Source organism: Pristiophorus japonicus, chromosome 15, assembly GCF_044704955.1.
Source record: "Pristiophorus japonicus isolate sPriJap1 chromosome 15, sPriJap1.hap1, whole genome shotgun sequence".
In the NCBI taxonomy this organism is placed as follows: domain Eukaryota; kingdom Metazoa; phylum Chordata; class Chondrichthyes; family Pristiophoridae; genus Pristiophorus; species Pristiophorus japonicus.
This window is the reverse complement of record NC_091991.1, coordinates 37675116-37703031: the sequence shown is the minus strand read 5'-3', so window position 1 is coordinate 37703031 and position 27916 is coordinate 37675116.

Below are 27916 nucleotides of genomic sequence, written 5' to 3'. Positions count from 1 at the left end.
ACCCTCCTACCCAGAAACTCAACCTCAGGAGCTAGGAACACACATTTAGACTTCTTGAGTCGCAGGCCTACCCGGTCCAGTCAGCGTAGTACCTCCTCCAGGTTGTGGAGGTGTTCCTCGGTGTCTCGACCCGTGATGAGGATGTCGTCCTGGAATACGATCGTTCCAGGAATGGATTTAAGCAGGCTTTCCATGTTTCTTTGAAAAATCGCGGCCGCTGATCAAATGTTATAAACGAACAGTCCCTTGTGCATGGTGATGGTGGTCAGTAGTTTGGATTCGTCGGCCAGTTCCTGGGTCATATAGGCTGAAGTGAGGTCCAACTTGGTGAACAGCTTGCCACCTGTCAGCATGGCGAAGAGGTCTTCCGCTCTTGGTAGCGGGTATTGATCTTGTAGGGACACCCGATTGATGGTGGCCTTGTAGTCACCACAGATCCTGACAGAGCCATCCGCTTTTAGGATGGGAACGATGGGGCTCACCCAGTCGCTGAATTCAACAGGCGAGATGATGCCCTCTCTCAACAGCTGGTCCAATTCGCTCTCGATCGTTTCCCGCATCACATACGGCACCGCTCTGGCTTTGTGGTGCTTTGGCCTGGCATCCGGGGTGATGTTGATCACTACTTTAGTGCCTTTGAAAGTCCCGACACCATGTTGGAATAGTGAATCGAATTGTTGTAGGACTTGTGAGCACGAACTTCCCTCCACAGATGATATTGCGTGAACATCCCCCCATTTCCAGTTCACCTCGGCTAACCAGCTCCTCCCCAACAGTGCGGGACCGTTGCCCGGGACAATACAGAGTGGCAGCCGATTCACTAACCCATTGTGTGTGACAGCCAACATTGCACTGCCTAGCACCGGAATGATTTCTTTAGTGTAAGTCCGTAATTATGTCTCAATACATGCTAATTTGGGTCTACTGGCTTTAAGTGGCCATAGCTTCTCAAATTGCTTAACGTCCATGAGTGACTGGCTGGCCCCAGTGTCCAGCTCCATGCGTACTGGGATACCATTTAATAAAACCCTCATCATCATTGGTGGCGTTTTGGTGTATGAACTGTGAATATTCGCCACATGGACCCGCTGAACCTCGGCGTCCATCGATTTGCCCCAAAAGTCACCCTGCCTCAAAGAACCCTCTTCTGGTCCATCCACCTCATATATTAATCTGGTTGCAGACTTCCTGCACATTCGAGCGAAGTGGCCACTGAGATTGCAGTTCCTGCAGACAAACTGTTGAAATCTGCAAGATCTAGCTGAGTGTTTTCCCCCACACCTCCAGCATGAGTTAAAGTTTCCATTGTTGGGAACAAAGGGACTATGGCCAGGCATTCCGCGCTGACTGTCCCTTTGACTGCTCTTAAGTACCCTATTAGTGGGTGTCAATGGCCCCATCCCGGGCTGCATTGTTCACTGTGATGGTGTAAATGTCCGTTCAGCCTGCCATTGTCTCTGTTGAAGTCCTACTCTGAGGTCTATTGCTGCCTGGGGAGTGTCGAACTGCCCCTGCCTGCCTGCGGGGCTCTGAGTCGCATTGATAATGTTGACTCCCTGATCCATCGCCGCGTTAGAGGCAGAATTGCACGCGTATATTATTTTCGTCTCTTCCTCCCCCGCCATGAAAGTTTGAGCTATCAACACCGCCGCTTCCAAGGTCAAATCCTTGGTCTCAATTAATTTGCGGAAAATTCCCGCATGACTAATGCCCTCGATAAAGAAGTCCCTTAGCATCTCCCCCCTGCAGGCGTCTGTGAACTTACAGAGGCTGGCCAAAAGCCGGAGGTCCGCTACGAAGTCCGGTATGCTCTGTCCTTCACGATGTCAGTGGGTGTAGAATCTGTGTCGGGCCATATGTATGCTACTCGCCGGTTTGAGGTGCTCCCTGATCAATTTGCTAAGTTCTTTAAAGGTTTTGTCCGCCGGCTTTTCGGGTGCTAGTAAATCCTTCATGAGTGCTTAAGTCTTTGGTCCGCAGCTAGTCAAAAGATGAGCCCTTCACTTGTCGGCCGCTGCATCCCCCAGCCATTCTTTCGTAACGAAGCTTTACTGAAGCCTCTCGACAAAATCGTCCCAGTCTTCCCCAGCACAATACCGTTCCTCTGTGCTACCGGTAGCCATTCTCGTGGGTCGTGAATTCCCATTTCTCATCGCTAATGTAAAGTCCTTACTCTACAGTATGAAACCACATGAGGCACATCTGGGGACAAGGTCACTCTCTGTGACCTTAACTCTTTATTCACAGGACTCCAAAAGCGATGACCCTGCGTGGGACCTCCCTTTTTATACCTGTGTCATCAGGTAAGGAGCGTCTCCCACAAGTTCATCCCTTGTGGTCAAGGTGTGCATCTAGGTTGAGTGTATACAGTAATACAGTGGTGTTACATTGTGGTTACATACATGACATTGGTGAAGCCATCCCTGGCCTCCCGGGCAGCAATATGGTCGGTGCTGATGCCCTCTGTCCTGTGCAGCATCAGGGGCTTGTGGAGACAGTTGGTGTTGTTGTTGGTGCTGCTGTGTTGGGGCTGATCTTGGTCCAATTCTGTGGACCAAGATGTGACAGGATAAAGGGCACCCATGTTGATGGGATAGATGGCAGGTGAAGTCGAGATAACAGATGCATTCTGTCAATGGTGAGAGTGTTCTTCCAATGAGGTAAGAGTGGATGGAGAGTGGAAAGTGGAAAGCCTGCAGAATCTGTGCTGGAAATGGACTGAAAAACAGCTTTTGGCTGAGGAAAGTGATGATCTGTCGGGTGGAAGCTTTTACTGCACATTGTAAGCTGTCAAGTAATCAGCTGGAGCAATGGCCACTGAACTCCCACCTCAGGTTGACAGCCATGGTCCTCAAACAGTGTGGTTCCCATAGCCATGAAGTCACAGTGAAAAAGTAAGTTAAAAAAGTCTGTTAATGATCTGTCAATTAAATGCTAATGAGTTTAATTGGGTCGCCTGCCGCTGCTTGTCAAGTAGGCTCAGCGTTGACAGACCCGACATTGGGAAGGCATGTGGCGGCGAGTTGACAGCAGGGTCCCAACCCACTGTCAAAAAAAATCTAATTTCCCACCCTACCCGTCCGCTGACCACCCCGGAATATTTCGGCCTTTGTGTCTCAGTGCGAATTCTTCAATTTTATTGGTTGAAGATCCATGCTGTTGCTTGACCTGCGCACACATGCCCCAGATCCCTTGTCAAGAATGCACTGGATCTGATGCCCGATGACAGCAAAATAATGCTCAATGGCCTGCGAAAAGTCTATGGAGCTGTAAGTGCGGTGAACGGCAAGCTCTGTTCCTTCACTGCTGACCGCAAAATCCAGGCCAAACTACTTTCGACTAGTTAAGAATTGTTGAGCTAGCTGTGCCCCTCGGATGGCTTAATATGTAGAGCTATAAAATGACATATCGAGACTAGGACAGTCCCAGCTGCCAATTTAGGTTATTTCAACTAAGGTGATGGATGGGATGTATAATTGAGCTATCAAAGAAAAAATAGTCAGATTTATCGGCCCTCGTCATTGTTCAGTGACCCCTACTGGAATGTACGTGCATGTGACAGTCAGGATTGGACTGCTGACCCACTTATTTTCACAATTCAGGCAGATACATAAAAATAGAAACTTCAGCAAATTACCAGAGGGCAATGGCTGTCAGTGGATCTGAACTCTTGTGTTGGTTACAACCTTCAGGAGACGATGCCTGACAAGGGGAAGGAAGGTGGCTGAATGCAAAGCAAGGGGTGGCGGCAGAATACATGATGGGCAGAGTGGAGGGTGGGGGAATAGATTGCTGTAAAAGAAGGGCACATGTGTATGGCGGTGAAAGGGAGGGGGCAAAGTTAAAGGGAAAAATTGATAGCAGTGAAGTGGGAGTTAAATGGATGGCAATAAAGAGACATTGAAATGAATGGTAATGAAAGGTACAGAATCTGGGTGTGGTGCTTGAGGGAGAAGAAGGGAGAAGCTCAGGGGAAAGAAAATGGCTGGCAATATGACGGGAGCAAACAACACAAGGTCATTCCAATATTCACTAAGACGTAAAGAAAGAAGATTGTAACATACTCTTTCATGCCTTTTGTTTACTAGAATTCTGTGTTCAGTTAATACTAAGAGGATTCTGTTATATTTTCTATTTCAAATGACAGACAAGTCCAAAATAAATATTTTCATGCACACACCATTGCCAGGTAATAATCCAGGTTGTCACATGCCAATTTAGTGGCTCACTGAAATAAACCACCATTGCAAAGCCCAACTGTGCAAACATGTACAAAAAGCTACTGCTTATGCCCTGAATAAATGCAACGATCCCGTGAGCACCAGAGCACTGCAGTGCGTTCAGAAATAATGGTTTAAATACACAAAATCTGCATTACCCAAATTCTGTTTGGATTCTTTGGATTGCCTCTTTAAAAAATTGATCATCGGTGCATGGAGGCAATGAAGTGACTTATTTGTTAATTAAGCCCTTTTACCAATGGGGACAGCTGATATGATAGATGCCTGGTGAAGACCTGCTGATGTGTGACTTGGAAAAAAGACAAGGTCATTCTCCTCAAAACAAGCACTAATGTGTTCCTCTTGTCTCAAGTCTGGCATAGGTGTTTTTTTTATTAAACTAATTCTAGCTGTGCAAATAGATGGCATTTTCCCCTATATTTACATGGGTACTTAAGTCTTTATTAGTTAAGTTTTCAAGTCATTGTACAATTGATGGACAATTGATGGACAAAACACTGGATTCGCAAATGTTGTGTTTTTGCTTTGACGTAACCATCAGATTGCTTTCATAATTTCCATTTATTTACTGATGTAGTTATTTCATGGTCTTTCAACCACATTATTAATAAAGTGAAATGAAAAGCTTGCCACATTTCTTGCATGTTGGTTCTCCTGAATATTAATATGTTCAATTTTTTCAAAATAGTCAAGGTAACTTTCACACAGTTCTTAGCTTTTGTATAGTACAAAAATAAACTCAAATTACTGAAACATCCAGTGTTGCTTAATGTTAAATAAGCAAGTTTTTAATAATATAAATGGCAGTATAAAATTTTAAAAGCTGTTAGACTTATTAAAAATGGCTCATAATACACCTGAAAATGAGATAGGAGACTCAATTTATATTTATATTTGTACATAAATAGTAGATTTCCAATGGCTTCTACATGGTGAGCAGGTGGATACACTGAATGAAACATAAATATGCAAAGTGTGAATGGGAACTCTCTATTCAATATTCATATCATAAAGACACACCAGCAAAAACAGCTGATCTGCTGGAGCTCAGCAATTGTGATCGGATGATTGGTTGAAACAACAGTAGACTTTAGTTTCACTATCTGATTTGGTCAAAGGGACAACCCAAATTAGAGCAATATATCATAGACGCATACTTTTAGATGCAAGACATAAATCTGTCGTGTTGAGAGAAAAATGGCTGCATAACATGATCAGGCAGACCTCGAACAGAAAGCCTGTTGAGTTATTTCAAGCCAAAAATAGGAAATCTGTTCTCATGGAGGCAAGCGTGGGAGCATGGGTGTGTGTGGAAGTGGAGAGTGACAGTAAATGTTCAGTCAGTTTAGGGATTAGACAATATCCTAAACATTTGCAATCGTTAACAGTTTATATATGGTATATAGTTTTAAAATGTTGAATAATAATTAAGGGTAGAAACTCCAATCTGTAAATGAACATTTATTGTATCCATGCTACATTCTTGCTGTAATGTACTTGCTTCATGGATTCTTTGCTTAAGAATTCATAGCAACACATTGCTATTAAGAACTAATTGGTTTATTAACAAAGATTTAACAATCACACTACACATTATCAGTTCAACTATTTTAGTTGCGATCAGTAATCAAGTGCCCCCTGATTAAAGGACGTTGCCAGTTCAACTATTTTAGTTGTGATCAGTAAACAATGCCCCCTGATTATAATAGTTACAGTTGTGGATGGCTTAGCCAGCCACGTGATGTTCACAAGACTCAATAAAAGCCCAGTCAGTTGGGATCAGGGGATCCACAAAGAGGCAGGTGGTTGTGAGCCTGGTGGATGAACTGGTAATGTATGCGGGAGTTGTCCCTCTATTTACTGGGGACTTGGCCTGGAGGGTGTTGAATGGAGCAGTGCTGTGCTATAAGTTTTAAAGTCGGTTCACGGGCTCCCAGGCCACCTGCAATTTCTGTGGTCTGGAAGAGTCCGTGTTCCATGTTTTTATCGAATGTGCGAGGTTGCAGCCCTTGTTCCATTATTTGAAGGGGCTGCTCCTCAAATTCTGGTTGCACACTCCTGATCTTTGGGCACCCTGTGCGGAGGGGAGCGGGCAGGTTGGAAGGCCTCCTCGTAGGACTGCTCCTGAGCATGGCCAAGGGGGCCATCTGCCAGTCCAGGCAGCGGGCGGTCGAGGGGTGTCGTTCAGCCCGACTACCTGCGTCTCTTCTGTGGTTACATCTGAGCCAGGGTGTCCCTGGAGATGGAGCAAGCGGTGTCCAAAATCTTTTCAAGTGCCCCCCTTGTTTTTTTTGAGGGCACTGAATTGTAAATTATACAAGTGTTCCCTTGCTAAAAGGGGCAGGGGGGAGGCACTAAAACCGGCAAATTAAACAAATTAACATTTAGACATAAAATCAAATTAAAATTTGGTTGCCGGGGGTGATGATGCACTCCAGTCCTTCCGGTGCCCACCTCTCACGGAAGGCTGCGAGCGTACCGGTGGACGCTGCTTGCTCCATCTCCAGGGACACTCTGGCCCGGATGTACACGCGGAAAAGAGGCAGGCAGTCGGGCTGAACGACCCCCTCGACCGCCTGCTGCCTGGACCGGTTGATGGCCCCCTTGGCCATGCCCAGGAGCAGTCCTACAAGGAGACCCTCGGACCTACCCGCTCCCCTCCGCACAGGGTGCCCAAAGATCAGGAGTGTGGGACTGATGTGCAGCCAGAAATTGAGGAGCAGCCCCTTCAATTAATGGAACAGGGGCTGCAACGTTCGATAAAAACATGGAGCACGGACTCTTCCAGACGGCAGAAATTGCAGGCGGCCTGGGAGCCCATGAACCGACTTAAAAACTTATTGCACAGTTTTGCCCATTCACTTAGTCGGTCAATATTCCTTTGTAATTTTATGCTGTCATCTACACTGCCTACAATACCGCCTATTTTTGTGTCATTGGCAAATTTGTATATATGACTTTCTTCTATGCCATCATCTAAGTTGATAATAAATACTGTGAATAGTTTAGGCCCCAAGACAGATCCCTGCAGGACACTACTCGTCATATTCTGCCAATTTGAGTACCTACCCATTATCCCTACTGCCTGTCTCTTGCCGTTCAACCAATTTCCTAACCAGCTCAATAATTTGCCCTCAATTCTGTGGACTTCTATTTAGTTAACCATCTCTTATGAGGGACTTTATCAAATGCCTTTTGGAAGTCCATATAAATAACATCCATAGACATTCCCCTGTCCACTACTTTAGTCACCCCCTCAAACAATTCAATCAGGTTTGTCAGGCTTGACCTACCTTTCACAAGTTCATTTTCAAAGATTGGAGTGCAGGTAGAAAAGGCCTAAAGGCAAATAGAATTCCTTATTCTATGCATGGGGCATTGAATATAAAATCAAGCAAGTATTAAACTAATGCACAGCTTTGGTTAGTCAACAGTTGAAATATTGGGGCCAAGTTTCGGCCTGAGTTGCTCCTGTTTTTTTGGAGCAACTGGTTTAGAATGGAGTATCTTAGAAATTTGAATTCTCGGCATTTAGTTTGCTCCAGTTCTAGTCAGTTAGAACAGTTTCACTTTGGAACAGAATTTTTTTTCAAAAGGGGGCGTGTCCGGCCACTTACGCCTGTTTTCAAAGTTTAGGCAGTGAAAACTTACTCCAAACTAACTTAGAATGGAGTAAGTGAAGATTTTTGTACGTTCGAAAAAACCTTGTCGACACTTTAGGAAATCAGGCGTAGGTTACAAATCAGGTGTAGGGAATCGGGGGGGGAGGTTTAAAGGGAAGTTTACAAACATTAAACACTTCAGTTTTACAAATAAAGAGCCATCATCAATAATAAATGATAAATACATCAATAAATCAACCAATAAATCAATTAAAAAATTAATAAAAAATATATTTTTTTAAAAAAATCAATAAATAAAACATTTTCTACTCACCGACTGCAGCACCAGAAGTCCTCCAACAGCGTGCTGGGACGGACCCCCCAGTGTGTCTCTGTCAGTGTCTCTATCTCTCTGTCTGTCTGTGTGTGTGTCTCTCACTCTCTGTCTGTCAGTGTCTGTGTTTCTGACAGCGAGGGGAGGGGGAGAAGAGGGGTGGGAGGGGAATGGGGAGAAGAGGGGTGGGAGGGGGAGGAAGGAGGAGCGAGGTGGGGTGGGGGTAGAGGGGGGTGGGGTGGGGTGAGGAGGAGGAGGGGGGGTGGGAGGAGGAGGGGCGAGGGGGAGAAGGAGGGAGGGAAGGAGAGAGGAGGGAGGGAGGGAAGGAGAGAGGAGGGAGGGAGGGAAGGAGAGAGGAGGGAGGGAAGGAGAGAGTGGGGGGAAGGGAGAGAAGGAGGCTGAATGGCCGGGCCCAAGACTTCGGGCTGGATTTACAGGTAGGTGGCGTCGGTCTCGGGGGGGGGGTCACGGAGATCTGGGGTGGGGGGGAGAGGGGGAGAGTCCCAGAGGGGGGGGAGAGTCGCAGAGGTCGGGGGGGGCGGGGGTGGAGAGAGAGAGTCGCGGAGGTCCGGGATGGGGGGGGCAAGCGGAGGTCGGGTCGCCGGGGGGGGGGGGAGAGCAGGGGTTGGGTCAGGTCCGGTCGGGTGGGAGGAGCCTTATTCACGCAGCCCCAGTGAGGCCATTCGGCCAGGGCTAGGGGCTGCATGCTTCGGGCCCCTCCCACAGTTTTGGGCACCTGGAGCTACTGCACATGCACGCCCACTGTAGCGCGCATGTGCAGAGGTCACGGCACTGTTTTCAGCACAGGGACCTGGCTCCGCCCCCTACAGCTCGTGCTGCGCCGTGCCCAGCTCCAGAGGACCTGCAGGGAGCCGGAAAATAGGTAAGCTTTTTTTAGGCGCACTTTCTGGCGCGAAAAACGGGCGTCCAGGTCCGGGCTGCACCGTTTTAGGCACGGCCCGAAACTTGGGCCCATTGTATGCAGCTCTAGACACAATTATCGTAAGGATATTAGAGCCACGGAAAGGCTATAGCAAAGATTAACAGAAAGATATCAGAAATGAGAAATTATGAAGAAAGACTTAAAAAAAATTGGTATTTTTCACTCGAACAGCAGAGGTTTAGAAGGATCTACTCAAGATTTTCCAAATTTTGAAAGGTTTTGAAAGAGTAAGTTCTGAAAAATTGTGTCCACTGGTTCGTGACTCAGTAACAAGGGGAATTAGATTCAGGATTATTACCAGAAGAATGAAAGGGGAAGTTAAAGTACATTTTTCACACAGACTTATTGGAATATTTACTACAAGTGGCTATTTCAGCAATAAACTATAACATCATTTGAAAGGGAATTCGATAGGTATTAGAAAAGGAAGAATATGAAGGATTTCGGGAAAAAGACAGGGAAATAGGATTGTAGTAGACAGCTCCATTGAAAAGCTGGCATTGGGCACAGCCACATTCAACAGAATGGCCTCCCTTTATTCTGTAAACCTGATACAGTAAAGTTATAAAAATTTATTTAGAACCAACTTTGCAAAATTATATTCCTCAAAATTATTTATTACTGCAACTGAGCCCACAGAAGATCAATTCTGACAACATTAATTCACAGTTAAAATAAATATTTTTGATATGTAAGCACAATGACGACAATGTTCTTATTTTGTATATCATCATATTCTGCTTACAATAGCAGTTCATGAGCAGAATATCAGTTATTATGATAACTTCAATCAATGTTATTATCCATGTTGTTGCAAAGTAGCTTCTTTATCATCGTTAAGTCTTAGATGAGTGACGATAGGGTAGCCTTTTATTGGATAGCTTCAGATGTGTCTTATTTAGCAGTTTAAAATTTAGAGAGTAACTAACCATATCTAAGAGCAGAAAACCAGGCCGCATAATTTTTTAGTTGCTGTAGCCGTTATTGCCATCTATCACAATCTATGCGTAAAAGCATTTGTCACTGGGAATTGAAATGGATCTTAAGAAAACGGCATTGTTTTTGAGAAGGTCAGCAAGTTTGCAAAGAAACATATGTGGAATTTTTACATTTTTGATAGTCAGTTTAGTTTAGTCTACAAGGAAAGTTGCAACTGCAGCAAATAATTAAATAATGTTAAAATAGAAAGAAACTGGGGCTGGAATTTTCCCGTTGCCGAGTGTGTGGGTTTGGGGGCTGGTTGGCAGTAGAAATCTGAAATAGCGAGGGTGTTGGGAAACCAGCATCATCTCGCTGCCTCGCGCATTAACTCAGGTGGCTTTGAAGGCGCGACACAGACCCGATCGGTAGAGGCGGGCAGCTTCATTGAAGTCATTAAATGCTTTCTGAGAGACATTTAAAAGTGTTTTTAAAGCCAGCTCATGACTTTTACTGTTGGAGCATGAGATTCACGGAGCTCGGGTACCTCGGCTGTGAAGGGGAGGCGGAAGATCATCGGCCATTGGCGAGTGCATTTATTGAGAGCTAGGAAAAGCACATAACTATATCCACATTGCACATCATTACACTTGCCTTACAGAAAGGCTCTTTTTCACTCCATTTCATCCACAGATTTGGGTGTCAGCAGTTTGCAGGTTATTTCTGAAACCTCGGAAGCCACTCTCACCACATTGCTAGTCACTATTGCAACATTGAGGGATTTCCCCTCTGATCTCCACTTTACCTGCCATCAACTACATCAGCATGGGTACCACTTATACTGTCTCACCTTGGTCCTCAGAATCGGACCAAGATGAGCCCCACCAACAATAACACAAGTCACATCAGCAGCAGCAGCACCACCACAACAGCAACAACCTTCTCCTGAATTACCTGATGCTCCACAGGAGCGAGGGGGGCTCAGCACAGGGCTGCAGTGCGCCAGAGGCGATATCCCCAATGTCGGGTATACAGGCAGAGGATGAGCTTCCTCAACATGACTGAGCAGCAGTGCTTCAGGAAGCTCAGACTATCACACCAGGTGATCACAGACATTTGTAGCTTGCTGGAACAAGATCTGCTGCCCAGAGGACCTGGTGGACCAGTGGCAGTCAAAGTCACCAGCGGCCTCAACTTCTTCACCTCAGATTCCTTCCAGGGATCTGCAACCGACATTTGTGGCATATCGCCGTCAGCTGTCCACAGATGCATCACACAGCTGACCGATGCCATGTTTCACAAGTCAGCCAATTATATCAACTTTACCACTGTTGAGGCCAGTGTTACTGAGAGGCGCTTGGCTTTGCAGCTCTGGCTGACTTCTCACAGGTGCAGGATGTCATCAACTGCACACATGTGGCCATCAAGGTACTCCATCATCACCCATATGTGTTTGTGAACCGCAAGGGCTTCCACTCCCTCATTGTATAGCTTGTCTGCAACCATAGGAAGATTATCATGCATGTGTGCGCCAAATTCCTTGGCAGCTGTCGTGACTCTTTCATGCTGCACCTGTCCACCCTCCCTGAGCTCTTTGCACCTTCAAACAGACTTACTGGCTGGTTTCTTGCAGACAAGGCCTATCCACTGAAGACATGGCTGATGACACCATTGTGGACGCCAAATACCGAGGTCAGGGAGCGTTATAATGAGAGTCACATCTCCACCAGATGTGCCATAGAGCAAGCAATAGGCATGCTGAAGATGCACTTCAGATGAATGACAGATCTGGAGCAGCCCTTTAGTACGAACCAGCCAGGGACTCCAGAATCATCGTCGTTTGCTGCGCGCTGCACAACACAGCACAGCAATGAAGATTAGAGCTGCAGGGGGTATCAGGCACAGAGCGCACAGCCTCTTCAGAGGAGGAGGAGAAGGAGCAGGTGGAAGATGAGGAGGAGAAAGAGGATGAACCTGAGGTGGAGATGGCACTAGCAGCGGCGCACATTTCTGCCCGGGATGACCTCATCATGGCCAGATTTACTTAACGTGCTCCAATACAGCTACATGGCTCCGACATAAGAACATAAGAACATAAGAAATAGGAACAGGAGTATGCCATCCGGCCCCTCGAGCCTGCTCCGCCATTCAATACGATCATGGCTGATCTGATCATGGACTCAGCTCCACTTCCCTGCCTGCTCCCCATAACGCCTTATCTCCTTATCGTTTAAGAAACTGTCTATTTCTGTCTTAAATTTATTCACTGTCCCAACTTCCATAGATTTACAACCCTATGAGAGAAGAAATTTCTCCTCATCTCAGTTTTAAATGGGCGGCCCCTTATTCTAAGATCATGCCCTCTAGTTCTAGTTTCCCCCATCAGTGGAAACATCCTCTCTGCATTCACCTTGTCAAGCCCACTCATAATCTTATACGTTTCGATAAGATCACCTCTCATTCTTCTGAATTCCAATGAGCAGAGGCCCAACCTACTCAACCTTTCCTCATAAGTCAACCCTCTCATCCCCGGAATCAACCTAGTGAACCTTCTCTGAACTGTCTCCAAAGCAAGTATATCCTTTCTGAAATATGGAAACCATGCCTTACTAAGTTCCCAGCGCCAACAACACCATAAAGCATGCCTACAATGACCACGCCATTCCTCTCAACTAAAGCCCCAGTGCTCGAGGTTAAGTAATGGCTCACCATTCGCTCCAAGTGACAAGGCCACTTCCAATGCAGCAGGCAAAAATGGGACAAAACTGGAAAGTGGTGCAAAGGATAACATTTATGTCGTTATCAAAATAACTGAAACTTATCACCAACATGTTTTCATACACCCATGTGTATCTACTTTTGTGTCATTTTTCTTTTCCGAGTGCTTCTACAAGGTACAACTGCTGTGGCTTCAGCAGAGGTAGAGGCTGCTTACGTCCCTGCTGTGACTGTACAGACACTTTTGGTGGACATCTTCTGGATTTTGGAGCCTGTGAAGGCCACGTCAAAGGCTGCTCCTCCTGCAACTGTGCCCACTTCCCCATTTCCATGTCACCTCTCACCATCATTCCTCCCATGGGCCACCGACATGTTTCTGCTAATAAGGAGCTGGAGAGTACCTTGCTGCACAGCAATGGGGCAATGAACGTTATATCCCTCCTAGAGAGGAAGTCTATGAGCACCTGCCATCTGTTGTCCATGGCAAGCATGTGCTCATGTGACTAGCGCATTAGCTGCTCCTTGCAGGTGGCCATCCTTTCCATGGAAGAGCCTACAGTCGCCATCGCCTGCGACACAGTGGTGCTCATGTTGGAGATGGATTCCTCCATTCTCTGCACTTTTGCAGACATCGCAGCTGCAAAAGATGCCAGGCCTCATGTAATTGTTACTGCCCCTCCAATATCACCCTCTTTCTTGATGACATCCGAAGCCCAGCGTTTGCATGCAGCTCAGCAGAGCTTGGAGCAGCCTGCATCCTCAGGCAAGGAGTCTCCACTGCTGTCCCTGTCAACACCATTTGTTCTTGCTCACTTGTGATCGGTGAGACTCCAGGTGACAATACTATTCTACGGTGTACAGGACCCATGGAGGTATATGCGTATGTGCTGGTGCTGGGTGCACTTGGATCTGCTGATGCTGCGCCCTCAGAGGCTGGAGGTTCTTCTGAGGAGTCGTCTTTCACCTCTGGCTGGAATGTGGGATGGTGGGGGACAGTTGATGGACCTGGGGAGAGTAAATAAATGAATTAGAAGTGTTATAATAAGAATGTTTAATGGTACCATTATGCACATGATGGCCTTTCACGGGCTGCTGACACCAGTCACCATATTTTTCTTTTTTTCTTTTTATTTTATTCGTTCATGAGATGTGGGCATCGCCGACAAGGCCAGCATATATTGCCCATCCCTAATTGCCCTTGAGAAGGTGGTGGTGAGCCACTTTCTTGAACTGCTGCTGTCTGTGTGGTGAAGGTACTGTTAGGGAGGGAGTTCCTTGGGAGCACTGTATATAAGCCGGCCCCTAAGACCTGTTCCTCACTCTGGAGTGTCTTAATAAAGACTGAGGTCACTGTTACTTTAACCTCCCTGTGTGCAGCCTCATCTGTGTTAGGAACACAATATTTATAATGGAGGGAAGGTCATTGATGAAGCAGTTGAGTGATTGTTGTATGCCATGTGGCTTTATGAGATGTGATTGTGTCCCCAGTTTGCTGGGATGTCCCCCTCTCTCCATCTCCACTGCCAACATCTCTCCATCTGCAGAACCCTCTCCTCTTCTAGTTGGGTGAAGACTGGAGGGCCACCTCTAGTTCTCTGTCTCTCCCGCGTGTTCTGGACTCTTTTCTCCTGCAAGAAGGGAAAGAAGAGAAGTTTGAGTGAGAGTGATGGAATGAGTGTAAGGAATGGATGGGTTACTTGTGTAGAGGGTGATTATGAGGGAATGGGGTGCCAATGGCAAACGACTTCCTTCTGTGGTGTTACTTGCTATGATTCTATTAAGATGAGTTGAGTGTGAGGGGTAGTTAGTCAGATGGGGATGTGAGTGTGTACATAGAGAGGCTTAGGAAGGCAGAGTGATGGGGTTGTGGTTACAGGCACATCAGGATGAGGGTGAGTGTCGTATTGCACTCACCTTTCCTGATGTAATGAGGTCATTGAATCATTCCCTACACTGGATCCAGATCCTCCTCACCACACCCCTGCTGCAGACTTCCTCAGCTACATCCAGCCAGGTGCCTTTGGTCACTTTTGGATGTCTTCTTCAGCTATCAGCAGAGAAGAGGACCTCCCTGCATGCTCTGACTGCCTCCACCAGAGTATGTAGGGATGCATCTGAAAACCATTGTGCCACACTCTGCCTTTGACTATCCATCATTGCCGGTTTATAAGAGTACTCAGCCCTGAGGATTTCAGGTTCCACCCTCCTCGAGCAACCTTCAAATTAGTTGAGTGAAAGGCTGCTTTAAATATCGGCACTGGAAACAAGTCATCAATGACGTCGTCAGATCCGCTCCATTTAATTGGGCCAAGAAGCATCCATGACAGCTTTAAGTGGAGCCTTTAAGTGAAGAAGATACTGAGCAGAGCAACACATTCCTGACCCACTATGCGGCCCGCACGGACACGACCCAACTCCATGGTAAAAATTCTGGCCTGGGTGTCTCTAAAATTCTACAGTTCAAGATACTCATCGGAGCAAAATGTTTTATGGCCCGCTTTTGGGCAATTAACTGAGCACGCTTCCCACATGCACTGGAACAGGGAGGCCAAAGGATCGTTCTAAATTTGTCCACAGGCTCATTGTAATAATCAATATGGGCTGCCGGCCCCTGTCACACATCCAGAGGCAGGCAGTAATCCTCAGGATATCCTGTGCTGGAGAGGAGAGTGGGAGTGGGGGCCGAGCACAGGCCGGCATAGATTCTCAGGTAAGTCCTGTGGGAGTGGAGGGGTGGGGGGAATAGCAGAATGAGAATGGAGGCTGAGCACAGGCCAGCAATGTCTCACAGTAATGCTATGCATGTGGGAGGAGAGCAGATAATGCTGAGTGGAGTGGAGTAACATTTGAAAGGTAGAAGAAGTAGTGCCAGGTGCTCATGATTCCCTCCTGTCAGACAATTCAGCTTTAGCACTCTAAAATTGAAATGGAGCGCTAATTCAAGCGCTAACCATTTCTCTTAGGGCGCTAAAGTTTGAGAGCGGAGCGGTAGCAGCAGAGCGCTGAACAATGTGGAGTGCATTGGTAACGGCATCAGAGGCTGCTTCCCTCACTTAAAGGGAAGGGCCAGTGATGCTGCACAACCTACTTCTCGGCATTTCTGCCTTGCAAGGCGACATGCACGACTGCCATTACAGTCCCTAACACTCTTAGAAAGTGGAGCGTTTGGGTATCTTGCAGCAATGAAACAGCAAAAGCTTTGAGCAGGCACCAGACTGGTGCAACTAATAAAGGTCGGCCGACCTGAAAACCAGTCCCTTTAATTAGCGCTCCCAAACGGCCAGCCAAGTTGACAACGCCTCCTCTTCCTGAAGTTGTTGACTCCCGCCGATGCAGCAGGGGACGGGAGGCAATTTCACATCCAGGCACTGCGCACTTTATGTCATCACAATCTGCGAGGCTCTAGAGACCGAGGCGGTAAGTGTTAGCGACAGCACTAAACCGGCACTGAAGTTCGTGGGCGTCGCTGCATTCACTGCACCCGATCACTAACCCCTTAGCGCCCCGTTAGTGCCCCCCCAGGTTCTAACAGGAGGCTCTAAGCAGCCGAATCTCTCCCCCAAAGCACTTCAAAAAAATAGTCTCACAAAATACTACAAAAAAAACTGTCAATGAGATTCAAGAAATAGTTTAGTCCAATATTTTAGTCAATAATGTTCATCAGAAAGAATGACATTGGATTCATCTTTGTTTGGATTTTTTTTGACTGGTATCTGAAGATTAACTATATTATCTTTATATATTCAATCAAATAATACAGATATGACAAAAATATGCTTTTCTTTAATTGTCTCATTTACAGTTTTTCTGTAATAAAGTACAGCCTGGCACTTTCTAACAATGCTTGACTGGATAAAGATTGGTCTGTATAGTTTCATGATTATTAATAAAAGAAGCATTTTTATTGCTTCAGTGAGGTTTGAAGTTTCCTTTAAACATATACTGCTGATATTATCTCATTGTTCCAGCAATAAAAAGACTGATTTAAATGCAGTTAAGGATTATTGTGGTGCTATGATGTAGTTTATGACTGCAGTTATATCAAGGATGAGATTGTCCCCATGAAAGCAGATAAAAATGCTAAACAAATCTTCAGGTATTATTATCCAGAAAATTAATAATATTAATCAGATCTAAAATATGCAGCCAAATATCTACTAAATAAAAGTATTCTGTGATATGAAAGATAAATAATTCTTTCCTTTACAACTGCTGCTAAAGATTGCTATGATTTCCCATAAACAGTCGGCACGGCACAGGCTTGACGGGCTGAATGGCCTCCTTCTGTGCTGTAAACATTCTATGATTCTGGTTCCACCTTTCTCATTCAGATGCTGATAGAATTGCTGAGAATTTCTGATTTGCCAAATCCACAGTTTGTATTCTTAATCGCTAGTAGTGGATCGATGCCTAATACTGCCACTATTAGAAGATTGCAAACGAAGTGCTTGTTATGAGTCAGGTTCAATCCTAGCTTTCACTAAGAGACGAGTTGGCGGCAGTGAGTTGTACTGTCTGTTGTATTGGCAGCTAGGTCAGGCAGCTAAGCCTGAGGACAGCCCATCTGACAGTCCAGTTCTATTTTTATTTGAATTGGAGCTCACTGAGGATTTTTGAGATTTTTCTTAATGAATTCAGACTGTTTTACACCTTAAATGGGGAGAAGTCATGTTGTGCGATACTAATGTGGACATACCTAATCCGTTCATATGAAATTCTATTCACATGAAGGTGTTAAGCATTTGTATGCTAATATTGTACAGCACAACTTCACCATAGTTTTTTCTTTTTATTGAAGATATTAAAAGTTAAAGATACAGTGACAATGGGCTGAATTTATGGCTGTAAAATATAACAGCAAATAGTGTGCCATGTTGTCAGATGATATGGTGTTTTTGTCTCTTCGTATGGTGCAACATCATTGAAATTAGCCCAATCAGCCGTACAAAGTATTTTTCCCTCAGTACACCTAATGGTATGTGCTGCCCGGTCAGTTATGATGTGGAATATAAATGGTCGACAGCGTACACATGTCTTTCATTTGACTCTTACTGTGCAAGCTAAAGTTAGAAGTCTTCCCTCAACTACCTCGCCATCGAGTTTCTAGCTCACTTGCATGGGTTTCTTCTGACCTATCTGTACAAGAGTAAATTAATATACTGTAAGTGATGCCAGTTAGTAATTTATTACATTGCACCATATAGGTCCTTATAAAATAGAAATGATTATAATCTAATGTTTTAATTAATATAACACAGCATGTTATATTTTAACTTATGAATTGCATTATTCCATTATTGCATTATTCCTTATTCCATTGAATTAAACTCATCTGTTACAATAACTATTATTACTTCTGCATATTTTACTTGTGTTCCTTTTTCTACAGTCGTTTTTTTTTTAATTCAAATTTATGAATCCAAATAGAGTCCCAAGTTAAGGTCAAGAGGAGTTTATTTCAATGTTATTTCTTCCTTTAATGAAAGCAGAGGCTCGTTCTGGCGTACTATTTTATAGGCAGCAGCCCTCCAACTCCTCACCCATTGATTCTCTTCATGTGTGAGCTTACACATGGTATCAGCCTTGGCTCACTGGTAGCACTCTCATCTCCGAGTCAGAAGGTTGTAGGTTCAAGTCCCACTCCAGAGACTTGAACACATAATATAGGTTGACATTTCAGTGTAGTTCTGAGGGAGTCCAACATTGTTGGAGGTGCCATCTTTTGGATGAAACATTAAACCAAGGCCATGCCTGCTCTTTCAGGTGGATATAAAGGATTCCAAGGGACCATTTGAAGAAGAGCAGGGAAGTTGTCCTGCTGTCCTGGCCAATATGTATCCCTCAACCAACAATGCAAAACGTGAAACAGATTATCTGGTCATTTATCTCATTGCTGTTTATAGAACATTGATGTGTGCAAATTGTCTGCTGTAATTGCCTACATTACAACAGTGGTACACTTCACAAGTACTTCATTGGCTGGGAAGCACGTTAGGATATCCTGAGTACATGAAAGGCACCATATCAATGCAAGTTCTCTCTTTCATACACAGTGAATGTCAGCAGGCTGTTTAATTGTGATGGCATCACAGCCAAACTCGATCCTGACCTATCATGATGTCTACACAAATGCATTTTAGTGCAGGGATCACTTTTTCACTCCAATATTCTCAAACATTTCTGTTTTCTGCTGGTGTATAGTTCCACAGGTGTTATCAGTCTCCAGTACCTTCACCAAAATGGCAATTCTTCATTTGTGAGCCTAAATAGTGACTGTTGGCAGGCTATTTCCATATTTACTGTTGGAAGGCTCAGCATGTGCTGGTAATGGTTGTGCTGTTGCCATTTAGAACATAAGGACATAAGAAATAGGAGCAGGAGTAGGCCATATTGTCCCTCGAGTCTGCTCCGACATTTAATACGATCATGGCTGAATTGATCACGGACTCAACTCCACTTCCCTGCCCAATCCCCATAACCCCTTATTCCCTTATTGGTTAAGAAACTGTCTATTTCTGTCTTAAATTTATTCAATGACCCAGCTTCCACAGCTCTCTGAGGCAGCGAATTCCACAAATTTACAACCCTCTGAGAGAAGAAATTCCTCCTCATCTCAGTTTTAAATGGGTGGGCCCTTATTCTAAGATTATGTCCCCTAGTTCTAGTCTCCCCTATCAGTGGAAACATCCTCTCTGCATCCACCTTGTCAAGCCCCCTCATAATCTTATACATTTCGATAAGATCACCTCTCATTCTTCTGAAATCCAATGAGTAGAGGCCCAACCTACTCAACCTTTCCTCATAAGTCAAACCCCTCATCTCTGGAATCAACCTAGTAAACCTTCTCTCATCTGCCTCCAAAGCAAGTATATCCTTCCTTAAATATGGAAACCAAAACTATACGCAGTATTCCAGGTGTGGCCTCACCAATACCCTGTATAACTGTAGCAAGACTTCCCTGCTTTTATACTCCATCCCCTTTGCAATAAAAGCCAAGGGGTCGACTTTGGAGGCCGCCCATTTCTCGGCAGCCACCAGGCAGGTGGTCAGTTTTTGGTGCCCACTGCCGCCGGGTCCCGTCGGGAGTCGCTTTGGTCGCCCTTGTGTGGGCGGCAGCAGGAGCGGCAGCGGATGTCAGTCGGCGAGCGAGAGCGGGCAGGACTCAGCAGCACGCATCATCAGAATGCATCAGGTGGCGGCCTCTCCACTCGGGTTTTATCAGACGGCCTCCACTGCGCATGCGCGGGATTTAGGCATTTTTTTAATTGTAGTTCTGTGCAGCCTGTTGTAGTCCTTTTCTGGCCCTTGCACACTAATTGAATACGTGCTCAGGACCATAAAAGGACACCATTCAATTTCACCTGTGAGGGGAGAGGAGCGGAGAGGAGAGGGGAGAACTAGGAGAGAGAGACATGAGACAGAGAAGAGAGGAGTGGTGAGGAGAGAGAGAAGAGAGGGAGAAGAGAGAGAGAATATAGAGGAGAGAGAGAGAAGAGAGGAGAGGAGAGAGAGAGAATACAGAGGAGAGAGGAGAGGAGAGAGGAGAGAGAGAGGAAGGAGAAAGGAGAGGAGAGAGAGAGAGGAGAGAGAGAAAGGAGAGAGTTGGAGGTTAGAGAGCAGAGGTGGAATTGGAGTTGGGCCAGTCTGAGTTGCAGAGGGGGCAGTGTGACAACTTTATACCAAACTGTTCAGCAGCCATTCCTCTCATTGTAGAGGATGAGTGGGCAGAAAGCATCAATGAAGACTGCCAGAACCAGGCCCAGAGCTCTGTGGTTCAATCAGCAGGATTTGGAGGAGCTAGTGACAGAGCTGGAGCACAGCTCACCCGGGATGGACGTGGCAAGCCTGCACCAGCCCAATACCGACGTGTTTGGATGGACATAGGTCAGATGGTCAGTGCAATGTGCAACGTGGAACGGGATGGGGACCAATGCTGCAAATGGTAGAACGATTTGGTGGCAGCAGCTAAAGTGAGCACAAATTTATTCGTCCCCTCCTATCCAAGGCCAAAAAGATTGTGCGCGCGATTTGTGCATGTGTGGCGGGCAGGGGGGGGGCATGAGCAAAGGTGGTAAAGGCTGCAACGTTTCTTTGTGCAGAGAAAACAAGCAGCCAAATAAGCAAGCCTGAATGTGTCCGGAGGGGGCCCACAAGATGTGGTGGTATTGACCAGGCTGGAAGAGCGTGCATTGGCATTGGTGGGACATCGGCGCATTCCAACCACAAACGTTTATGCAGATCTGGTGCTACCGCAGGGTAAGGCTACACTCATCTCTGGTGTCAGTGATGGTCATAGCATGAAAGTACGTGCAATGTTAAGGCACTCGCAGTTGAACGCACAAGTTGTCGGCTATTATTGGTGTGGACATGTAGGGATGGGACTCCTTGCTGGCATAATGTGAGATGGAACGGCTCACAACTCACTTTCACCACCCCCCCACCCCACCCCTCCCCCACTACAGACTGAAATGTTGTCCTCTACTTGCAGATGCTGACTTGGACACCATGGATTTAGAGAGAACATCGACCTTGGGCCTTCAGAGAAGCCATCACACCCCAGCATCTCCCAACCCAACATTCTCCACACACGAGGACACCGGATCCTTCCTGCACCCCCAGCCCACATCACCCATGTCTGCCGCTCCCATCTCTGCCACCCAGGGCCAGGAAGATGAGGAGAGAGAGGAGGGAGAAGGGCCCATAATTGTGCCCCTTCACCTGGAGGATCCGGAAGCGCCTGACATCAGCCTCCTGCCAAGTCAGCCAAGTGTCCACAGAACCTTGGCGTCGAGCTCAGATTTCCTGGAGTTTCCAACGGACTCCACTCAAGCAAGTGCAGAGTCCGTGGCGCAAAGGAAAGCAAGGCCCCAGCACCCAGCAGCATCGAGCAACCACCTGCGGATGCAGCACGGCTCGTTCTAATGAGCCAGATGGTCCAACTCTCAACCACCAGTATGGAGGTAGGTCACGAGATGCAGCAGACCATGGCTGGGATACACAATCACTCGGCAGCACGATGAAAGGATGGAGCGCCTCCTCACGGTGTTGGAGCGCACATCAGAAAGCACTGAGGCCATAAGGCAGAAAATGGCTTCTGCATGCGTGATGTAGGCCCCCGACCCCAAACCCTCAAGGCACACAGATGTGGAGGAGCAGAAGATCCCGATGCCTTCGGTCCTGCGCTCTATGTTGTCACCGAGATGCACATGTCTACACACATCACACTGCCCTCTTGTACAACCTTCTGAACCAGAGGCAGTGAAGAGCAGGGGAGGGCCACTCCATCGTGTAGGCGTGAGGAGGAAGAGGAAAGTGGGCATGGCTGCAAGGGAGGGGGGAAGAGAGGTGGTGGTGCTGGGTAGAGGGGTGGGTGTTGCTTCCTCATCTAAATGTATGTATATGTGATAATATTATGTAATGTTTGTCATTGTGCACGTAAATACATTCACATTGTTGACCCTCTGTTTGTGCGTGTGTCATTTTAACGTCATATTTGTGGTGCATTGCGCCAATCACACATCTGTCCCTCAGGTCATCTGCTTCATCAGGAATATCTTCCCATCCACATCTGACTGCAGTGTATAATGGGTCCTGTTATCAGGGCATCGCAAGATGACAATGAATGCAGGAAGACTGCCATTCAATTACTCTAGTTTACCAAGTTGCAGGGCAGACCTTAAGGCTTGCACTTCAACCCTCTTTTTGCAAGGCCAAAGATGGAGGAGTGCCACCCCTCAGATGACATGGTCATCAATTACATTGCAGTACATTGTGCAAGACAATTAATGAATCAGCTTGGATGTACAACGTGTGAGATGCTGAACACTTGTCAGTCACTTATAATAATTTTCCCTTCGTCATTGGCCTTCTCAATGAAGGACTTTCAACAAGGTGCAACAAAAAAGCCTCCATTAGCTTACACACATTTCAGTCGGTTTTATCACATCCAATTTAAACATCACCATCAGCAAGAAAGTAATGCAACATTGACCTAACTTCATTCCAGCAGTCCCACTGATATGGTGCACAATCCAACTGGCTGCCGTGATGTGATGGCCACCAGCAGTCCCTCCCAGTTGATGTGCCAGAGCTGCTGCAATGCACTCCATCTCTCCCTCCCTCCCAGATACTGTGCGATTGCTGCCCGCTCGCACTGCTCCCGCTCTCCCTTCTTCCCGCCCTCCTGATTCAAGCCACTAATAGTGCTGTCTCCCGCCCAATGTGCGAGAGCTGGCCCACTGCCGCCCAGCTCAGACCTGCTTTTCCAGAGCAGTCCTTCTGGCGGGCGGCAGGTCAGCAGGAGTGCAGCAAAAGTGATCAAAATGGTGATTATCTGACTTCCGGCATGGGCGGCGGGACACTGCGATGTGGGCGGAACCCTTCCTCACCAATCTTCCTCCGGGCAGATCCTCGACGGTTGCGGGCGGGACATCGATGAAAGTCAGCCCCCAAGATTCCATTGGCCTTCCTGATCACCTGCTGTACCTGCATACTAACCTTTTGGGTTTCTTGCACCAGGACCCCCAGGTCACGCTGTACTGCAGCACTTTGCAATCTTTCTCCATTTAAGTAATAACTTGCTCTTCGATTTTTTTCTGCCAAAGTGTATAACCTCACACTTTCCAACACTATACTCCATCTGCCAAATTTTTGCCCACTCACTTAGCCTGTCTATGTCCTTTTGCAGGTTTTTTGTGTCCTCCTCACACATTGATTTTCCTCCCATCTTTGTATCGTCAGTAAACTTGGCTACGTTACACTCGGTCCCTTCATCCAAATTGTTAATAAAGATTGTAAATAGTTGGGGTCCCAGCACTGATCCCTGCGGCACCCTACTAGTTACTGATTGCCAACCCGAGAATGAAGCATTTATCCCGACTCTCCTTTTTCTGCTAGTTAGCCAATCCTCTATCCATGCTAATATATTACCCCCAACCCCGTGAACTTTTATCTTGTGCAGTAACCTTTAATGTGGCACCTTGTCAAATGCCTTCTGGAAGTCCAAATACACCACATCCACTAGTTCCCTTTTATTCACCCCGTTCGTTACATCTTCAAAGAATTCCAACAGATTTGTCAAACATGACTTCGCCTTCATAAATCCATGCTGACTCTGCCTGACCGAATTTTGCTTTTTCAAATGTCCTGCTACTGCTTCTTTAATAATGGACTCCAACATTTTCCCAACCACAGATGTTAGGCTAACTGGTCTATAGTTTCCTGCTTTTTGTCTGCCTCCTTTTTTAAATAGGGACGTTACATTTGCTGTTTTCCAATCTGCTGGGACCTCCCCAGAATCTAGGGAATTTTGGTAAATTACAACCAATGCATCCAGTATCTCTGCAATCACTATCCCTGCTGCTATTTCTCTTAAGACCCTCGGATGCAAGCCATCAGGTTCAGGGGATTTATACGTCTTTAGTACCATTATCTTACTGAGTACCACCTCCTTAGTGATTGTGATTGTGTTAAGTTCCTTCCTCCCTATAGCCCCTTGACTCTCCACTGTTGGGATATTTTTAGTGTCCTCTACCATAAAGACTGATACAAAATATTTGTTCAGAATTTCTGCCAGCTCCATGATCCCCATCTCTAATTCCCCGGTCTCCTCTCGACCCATTATCTGTTCCTTTACTTGTCCCATTATCACCTCCTTCTTGCCTTGCACCATCATCACTTTTGTAATGTAATGACTCCTGCCTTCCACTCTGTCACAGACCTGTCCTTCTGTTCTTTCTTCACCCCACCCTCTTTCCATGCCTCTGTACTTCCTTAAAACCTGTTGCATCGCTAACGTGTGCCAGTTCTGACATAAAAACATAACATAAGAATTAGGAGCAGAAGTAAGCCATACAGTCCCTCGAGCCTGCTCTGCCATTCAATAAGATCATGGCTGATCTTTGACCTCAACTTCACTTTCCTGCCTTATCTCCATATATCTTAATTGCTTTGGAGTCCAAAAATCTATCTATCTCAACCTTGAATATACTCCCGATTGAGCTTCCACAGCACTTTGGAGCAGAGAATTACAAAGATTCATAACCCTCTGAGTGAAGAAGTTCCTCCTCATCTCAGTCTTAAAAAGCTGGCCCCTTATCCTGAGACTATGCCTAGTCCTATGTCTAGAACTAGACGCTCCAGAATCTACTGTGTCAATCCCCTGCTGAATCTTATATGTTTCAATGAAATCACTTCTCATTCTTCTAAACTCGAAAGAGTATAGGCCCAATCTACTCAATCTTTCCTCATAAGACAACCCTTTCATCCCAGGGATCAATCTAGTGAATCTTTGTTGCACTGCCTCTAAGGCAAGTATATCCTTCCTTAAATAAGGAGATCAAAACTGTGCACAGTACTACAGATGTGGTCTCACCAGAGCCCTGTACAATTGTAGCAAGATTTCCTTGTTTCCTTGCTCTTGTCTGCCAACCCACTGGCAATAAAGGCCAACATGCTATTTGCCTTCCTAATTGCTTGCTGTACCTACGTGCTAACTCTGTGTTTCTTGTACTGGGACACCCAAATCTCTCTTAACACCAACATTTAATATTTTCTCACCATTTAAAAAATGATGACAAAAGGTCATCAACCTGTAACGTTAGCTCTGTTCTCTCTCCAGAGATGCTGCCTGACCTGCTCAGTAATTCCATAATTTTCTGTTTTTATTCCAGATTTCCAGCATCGGCAGTATTTTGCTTTGAGTTTACTGTTTTCAAGCTATTTCCATCGTTCTGGTTGGCAGGCTACTTCCAGTTTGGAGAGAGGAACCTGCTGCACAAATGTATCATTCCCAGCATTAGTCGATTAAGAGTGCTTTATTTTTCCTCTCCTAACCTGAAGTTACTGAGACCAGTTGTAGCAACCCAACTGTCGCCCAAACTAAGATCAGCTGAATAAGCACAGACCAGCAACTGAATGAGAATCTTTTCTTCTCTGTATTGTTAGTATCACACTACATGATGTATTTACCCAGTGAGTTACTGGGCTGGGGCAGAGGGACCCTGCTCTCATACTTTATTTTAAATGTAATTTCTGGGCATGGTTCCTCAAGAGGAACATTTAACTTATTTTGGTAAAATGCTGAACAATCCATTTTCAAAGCCAAGTAGGAAAGACAATTTGCTGCAGCAGCTAAAATTGCTACCTACAGAAAATAAAGCAATTTGAACACAATCAAAAATGTTTCACAAACATTACTGTATAAACCATGACAAAGTAGAATTCAAAATCAATGCCTGTGGCTTTGATTTTTCATGAACAAACCAACCTGAGCCTGAGCAAGTTATGTAGAATGGGGAAATGGAAGTGAAGTGTCCTACTATTAGGGATTATGTCATCACTTCAACTGCCTAAAGAAAATGTTGGTCAGGAAACTTTTGAAATGAAAAATTTGTGTTTTAAAAAAGGACCAAAGTATAAAATTATTGCTATATTTTTATATCTTTATATATATATATATCTTTATAAAGCTTTATACTTCAGAGTTAAATCAGAACTACCCATGCCAGTTAATATTGTGTGACTGGAGAAAAAATAGTGGTATGTATTGTTTGCAATCTTTGGATATAAAATGTTATCTGTATATCAAAATCCGATATAAACAGGATTCTAATTTCAAATCGAATTTTGTCACCAGAGCTGTATTTGAACGTTCCTCTGAAAAGATGCACTCGGTGCAAGCTGAATTTCCAAAGTGTATGTTTTGTAAAGTCTGTGGAAGAGATAAAAGGGTATAGCTTCCAATCAGAGAATTTCATCCATTGAAGCTTGACCCGCTTGTACTACATTGCTGTCAGCTCTCATGTTACATAAGCATTGGGTATACACCTGCATAGAAGTAACCAATACAGTGATGTACAAGTGAGTTAAGTGTTTATATGTGAACTTTGCCAATTGCACATTCCATTCTCATAAGACTGGCAATGTAGACAGACGTTTCAAATCATTTACAATCTGTTTATTGATGTATCTCTATGGGAGATTACATTGAAATGTTAACTCATCATGGGGGAAGGTTTTGCAACTGTGCACTAAGTATTACAAAATTATGAACTAAGAACATAAGAAATAGGAGCCGGAGTAGGCCATATGGTCCCTCGAGCCGGCTCTGCCATTCAATAAGATCATGGCTGGTCTTCTACATCAACTCCACTTTCTTGCCCTATCCCCATAGCTCTTGCTTCCCTTAGTGCCCAAAAAATCTACCAATCTCAGTCTTTAATATACTTAGCGACGGAGCATCCACAGCCCTTTGGGGATTTATAAAGAACAAGTTGAGGATTTTTTGATACAAGTAGTGCACAAAAAAATGTTGTGCTAGATATTGGATCAGACTGCGACTGTTTTTCAGGCATTTAACAGGTGCCTAAGGGTCCAATATGCCAGGCAGTGTGGAATGCCTATCCTATGCCAGAATTATAATATCCGCTATATTGGATATGGCGCACTGTAGTGTCCAAAGTGTACACAAAAAGCATTCAAAAATTAACATATTTAAAAAAGGATCTTGGGCTTGCTTCACCCTTTTGTGAAATTGATCTGCCGAGAACGGGGCGCAACTTCCATTTTTTGTAGTTTTTATGCGGCGTAGGTGCCGTCGATATTCGGCACTTGGACGTTTTTTTTTGCTCGGGGCGGATGTAGTTGCGGCTGAGGTTCGGAAAGAAGTGGCCTTGTAGTGGGTCGGTTCAATCGCTCATCAGTGTTGTGCTAATGATGTCAGCGCCTTGCTGATGATGTCAGCGTGACGTCTCTCCCCTTCAGTTAAAGGGGAGAGCCGCTGCGAGCACTGCATATTTTTAAGTTAGGTCCACTGGGCCACCAAGGAGGGTTTTGGCGGGCCAGCGGCCTGGCACCCAGGAGGGGGTGCCAGGCTGCCTGTTGGTGGCCTGGCTGAAACCGGGGACATAATTGTCGGGCTGACATGGCAGTCGGCCGACAATAAAAAATAAAATGACATCACCGGCAGCGCTACCTGTCATATATTCAACTGTCATTGTAATCCATGTATAAACTGACCAAAGTTATACACCATGAGAACACTGACCACTAGGTGGTGTACTTGTGGGAGACACTCCTAACCTGGACTTTCAGGTATAAAAGGGGAAGCTCCACCTATCTTCTCCACTTCAGTGCTGGCTAATAAAGGTTACTGGTCACA